Source organism: Zonotrichia albicollis, chromosome 14 (assembly GCF_047830755.1).
Source record: "Zonotrichia albicollis isolate bZonAlb1 chromosome 14, bZonAlb1.hap1, whole genome shotgun sequence".
NCBI classification, from domain to species: Eukaryota; Metazoa; Chordata; class Aves; order Passeriformes; family Passerellidae; genus Zonotrichia; species Zonotrichia albicollis.
Window position 1 is genome coordinate 17,430,671 of NC_133832.1, and position 5,447 is coordinate 17,436,117.

Here is a 5,447-nt window from a genome sequence, read left to right on the forward strand (position 1 = left end):
ATTGCATCATTCTAAAGAATAAAATTTTCCACCTGCTAGAAATGGAAGGCCAATTAGAAAAGTTTAAAAAAATACATTCTCTAACAATTCTGTGTTCTGGAAATTCTAGAAGGAATGTCTTTTATATTCCTTTATACTCACTTTTCCCACTGTGGTAGCCCATTATGTACATGAAGCAGCATCCTAGAATTTGCTAAAATATCATTAAAATTTATATTATTTATTCCATTCTAAAGGGGCAAGAGTATCCCTGGGGAGCCCTCTGAGCTGTTTATTATAGTAATGCTGTGTATTTGCAGATATGCAACAAGGAAATCTCTTGTAAGGAGAAAGATTAAAGAAGGAATTACCAGAACATTTTAGAGGTTACCCTCAAAGCTGAAGTTCTTCTGTGACCACGGCTTCACATTGTGCTGAAATTCCTCTGAACTGGGGAGATCTTCCACAGGCAGTGGGGTTCTTTGGGAAAAAACCACAAAAATTTGTTTTTTTCTCTCTTAAAAACCAGCCCAAACACTCCTGAATGACACATGGATGAGAAGGGACAACAACCTCCCAGAAAACTCTGCATGAAGGGTTCAGCTTTCCTTGCACGAGGAAACATCAGCCCATTTTGCCTTGGAATCAACTTGAGTTTTTATCATAAGGCATTTTAGGTATTTTCCTGCTAATTGTACATCTGCTGTCTGCAGAAGATAAATAGGCTGTCTCAAGTAAGCATTTAACCAGCCAATTAATATAATTGTTAGACAATGAAGATCAAATTATTGGCAAAAATTAGCTTGTTATGTTCCGATAAGGGAAAAAAGCAAAAATGTTATAGTCTAGTAAGGCAAAAGCCCAATATTTATGTTGCTGCTAAAGGAATTATACAGCATTTTTCAAAGTAAAAATGCCCTGAACACAAGTTCTGTGGTTTTTTAAATATAAAGGAGAATTTCTTCCTTCACTTATTTGGCAATAGGATTTTGAACATTATTGTGTTCACCCAATTATATACCAATCTCTCAAAACCAACTGGTTTCTTTTACACTTCCATTAAACTCCTCAATTATCAAAGTCCAGTGGAAAAAACTTAAAATTTTAGAAGTTTAAAATAAATATAAGATATTTCCAAGTTTCTGTGGCCCTGGCAGGGGATTTGAAATTTAATTTAAATTCCCTTCCAACCCAAACAATTCCATTATTTTAGGTAAGGAATGCACTCTGCAGGGGCAGCTCACCATGAATCCTCCTCCTCAGCACGACTCCTGAAGAAGTTACAGATGGAGAACAAAAAGCCAAATGCAAAATCCTTGTAACATGGAAGCAAAAGCAAAGGTTTAGATACAGAAAGACTTAACATCTTTAATCATTCATTTTTATTTTGCAAGACAAACCAGACATAATTTGAAATGGCTCAGTGAGCTGTAAAAAATTGACAGTAGATGTATGTGAGAAGACTGAAAAAGCAATTATCTGAGACTAATTTGAGTTTATCAGGCAGAAATTAGACTTTTATGGGCAAAGTTAGAGTTTTGTATTAAAAATGATGCATTAAAATATATAAAATTTCAAGGGTAATATAGTTAAGGCTTCCTTGGTAAAGAACTGATTTTCTGTCTGCACAGCTCCTGCCTTCTCAACGGCTTTTATTCAAGTAGGAAACATTCTAAAATAACAGATCATAAAAAATACTGTAAGACATGAAAAGGAGGGGGAGATTTCTCTTTGGCTTTGTATCTGACTTCTGCAGCATTAGGGATGCCAAACTTTTATTGTCAGTTCCTGAGGAGGTTGGACAGAGTTCACGTTGGAGATGCTGCTCTTGTAAAGCAGTTTTTGGACAAGGTGCATTAACATGAATGCAGTACAGCTTTCACTGACCCCAGAGAAGACTTTCTAAAGCAGTTTGGAGGTTTTTGTACATTTTAAAAAGTGAATAGCTGCTATACCAGGGCAAAAGTCTAGTTATGCCATGCAATCACATCAGTTTCTCCTCTTACATGTTAAAAGCATTAAGAAAAATGTACTTTGTTGCTCACATTTCTAAGAGCTCTCCTGTTTCCCTAGAAGGTATCAATCCTGCAATATTCCATGCAGTAGTTCCTATTTAGTGGCCAAACTCTTGTTTATGACATTTTACAATCAAATAAGGGACTTTTTAGAGTACATTCACATCCAACATGAAATAATATCTCTAAGGATGCAAAATCTATGTCCTGAAGGGTAGGAAATAGAAATGAAAGGCTAAACTTTGAGCCTGTGAATAAACTATTGAATAACTGCCTTATTAATCACATTTTATAGTATTAATTTCACATTTTATAGTATTAAATGCACTGTGTGGAGTGCAAAGCATTCCAGTAAACACTGGACTGAATGTATTTGTAGAGGTAAACTTAATTCTAGCATTTTCTCAATTGCCAGTCATCAGCCTTGCTGCCTCTTTCATCATAATTTACCTGGGAACTATATATACATAATGATTCCTATAATTATATTTTTCCCGCAGTAATTCTGAATGCTTCAGAGAGATTGTTTATTGCAGGAGGTAAGGACCGGAATCTTTCTGTAGGATCATTATGAAGTCTTTTGTTTCAAAAAACTGTCCTCATTGCATGATTTAATTTACTTGATTAGACGCAAAAGACAATTGAACAAAGGAAACAAGAAGTCAAACATAAGGAGTCTTTCACTAAATGTGGTAAAATTTAGATTCCTGGCAGGAATTCTTTCATTTCAAAGATTCATATCTTAATGAGCCTTGGAGAAGCCTTTATTGTCTCTCTAGTGAAGAACAATCGTTCTCCAGCCCACAATTGCAGATTTGGTAGATAACTGTGAACTTTTTATCTTCCCAGAATCCTGTCAGTGAAAAATATTGGTGCAATTGGTGAGCAAACATGGGCAAACTTCTGGGATCTAATAATAATAAGTTCTGATGACTGAAACAACCAGAAAAAGCAAAATTATTTCTTTGTATTTCAGCAGTCAACACATGCTAGGAAAAATTCCCACATTCATCAATTCAGTTCAACTGGATAATTCCATTGGGATTGTATTTACTGAATAGACACAATACCCTGAAAGGTTTGTGATGGACATCTTATAAGCCAAATTTATTGCCAAAGAAATAATACTTTACCATATCTGTCCTTCACAACTTCAAGATTTTCTTCTGATCAGATGGTCTGAATTCTTTGTCAGGTCGATTCCTTAAAAACTTTTAAAATTTCCATTGTCATGGAAGAGGAAAGGTCAAGGTTTGTCACAGCTCCTCCAGATCAGAGGGTGTGCCTGAAATGACAGCATAAATACCACAAGGATATGTTCCTTAACACAATTTATAATTAACTGGCTTTGGGGAGTGGGGAGGAGACAAAGATAATGGGGGAGAAATTCTTCTAAAAATCAATTTTGTGCATGTAAATGTTTTTAATAGCTCAGATGTTTTGATAGTGCTGCCCTCCACAAATAGTGGCAAGTGTTTTTCCAGGGTGTTTTCCCTCCCTGTCTGAGACATTCCCATAAATAAGAATGGAGGTTATCTTCAGTCCCCCAGATTCTGAGCACATTGCTGCACACAGGCTAAAGGAGGGGCTCTTTCCTAATGTCTGTCCTTGATCATTCCCAGATTTGTCCCTAAAGGCACTTTCCATTTTTTTTTAGCCGAGCCTAATTCATTTTTTTTTAATTAAAATGATAATATTCCATCCATATTCCTTTGAGAAGAGCTTAGCCTTTACATTCCCATTATGTGCTATCTTACATGTCTTTACATGATAATGATTTTGCTGTTACTCAATAACTATGCTAATTTCAAACACAGGAGGTAACATTATCTCCCTCCCAACACTTCCTTTCATGCCATTCCACCCTGAAACATGCAGCCCTTCTTCCCCTTTGCAAAAACATCATTACCAGGTCCTTCCCACTATCACAGCCTCCTGTAATCTGTTGGGTTTTATGCACAAAACACTGATCCTCGTCGTTCCTAAGTCTGTGCAACAGCAAGATAATCAGGAGCTCCTGATGAAATCGTTCCATTCCTGTGTCAGTCTCAATTTACATCGAGCGCAGCTCTGCAGCTGCAAATCCCATACTTGGCTACACCTCAACAATTACATTTACAGGCCACAGATTGCTTCATTCTTTTCATTTTTCAGACTATCATGAACAAATAAATAAATAGATAAACATTTCAGTATCTGACCAAGCAATGAAAGTATAGACATTTGAAGGTACAATAACTACAAAGAGCTTCTTTAGTTTATAATTATTGCTGTATTTCTGTATGAGAGGGGATCTCACCAATCCATACCAACTTCTCCAAGGGGTGCCCGAGGGTGGTGCCAGGCTCTGCTCAGTAGTGCCAGGATGAGGAGCAGTGCCCAGAAACTTCGATGCTGTGGTGTGTTCTTAAGTTCGTTAGTTTGCTCCCCCCATTTTCTGTATTACTTCCTGCTGCTACCCTGCCAGTTAGGTTGCTATGGAAATGAAACTGCTCCTCCCCTGGTTTCTCTTATAAAGTGAAAGTTGTTTCCTCCTTAGGCTCAGTCAATCACTCCTTTTCTCCTCCCAGGTTTCGAGAATTTTCTTTTCTCTGGGAGGTATGGTTGGCTGTAGCCCCGGAGCCCCTCCTATAATTTATAACAGTTGGTTACTTTGGTATATCAGTTATGTTTCGTACCTCCAAATATGTATTTCTATTGGATAGCCGGGTTTCCCTGCCTTCTTCCCCCCTTTTCCCTTAAAACCCTCTCCTGCCCCTTGTTCGGGGCCATTTGCTGGGTGTTTCCCCTCCTTGTTGGTTCTTCTGTAATAAACCGACAGTTTACCCCCAGCAAGTGGTCGCCTCCTAATTCGTCTCTCACCGCGCTGCTCCGAGCTATCCCCCAGCTCAGCCCGAGGCCAAGACGCCGAGGGGGGCTGCTTTCTGATGCGCAGGGTCCCTGGCCTTCGCCCCTCACCAGACAGCCGGATTCCAGGGCCGTTCACGCCCCCGCGCACTTCAACACAAGGAGCTCCACCTCATCATGAGGGAGAATTTATTTCTGTGGAGAGGGCATAGCATGGAACAGCTGCACAGGAGGGTGTGGGGTCTCCTTCTCAGGGGACATCCCAAACCAACCTGAACATGTTCCTTTGTCACCTGCTCCAGGTCACCCTGCCTTGGACCGGGTGACCTCCACAGGTCTCTTCCAACCCTGACTTTTCTGTATAATAAAAAAACAGTTTTTACCTTATTTTGAATAAGGTTTATGCTAAGTTTAATGAGGCTTGCTAAATCTGACACATCCTATCTGGATACCACAGTGATAGATACATTAGATATACCAAAATAGACATATTAGGGAGGCAGAATTAGCACTGTATGTGCTAAGGTTGATTGATTACTTGATGAGTATTATATTCCCTTTACTGTTCTCTAAACCCCAGCTTTATTAACTCCAACCAATTTTCTC

General features: G+C 38.7%; 1 long non-coding RNA gene across 1 annotated transcript; it reads right to left on the bottom strand.

The window, feature by feature from the left end:
* Positions 1 to 356: 356 nt before the first annotated feature.
* Positions 357 to 3,287, bottom strand: LOC141730842 (uncharacterized). The gene is made up of 3 exons (XR_012582574.1): positions 3,128 to 3,287; positions 1,224 to 1,294; positions 357 to 459 (listed from the first exon to the last, which is right to left on the bottom strand). It is a non-coding gene; the product is annotated as an uncharacterized LOC141730842 (long non-coding RNA).
* Positions 3,288 to 5,447: the final 2,160 nt, after the last annotated feature.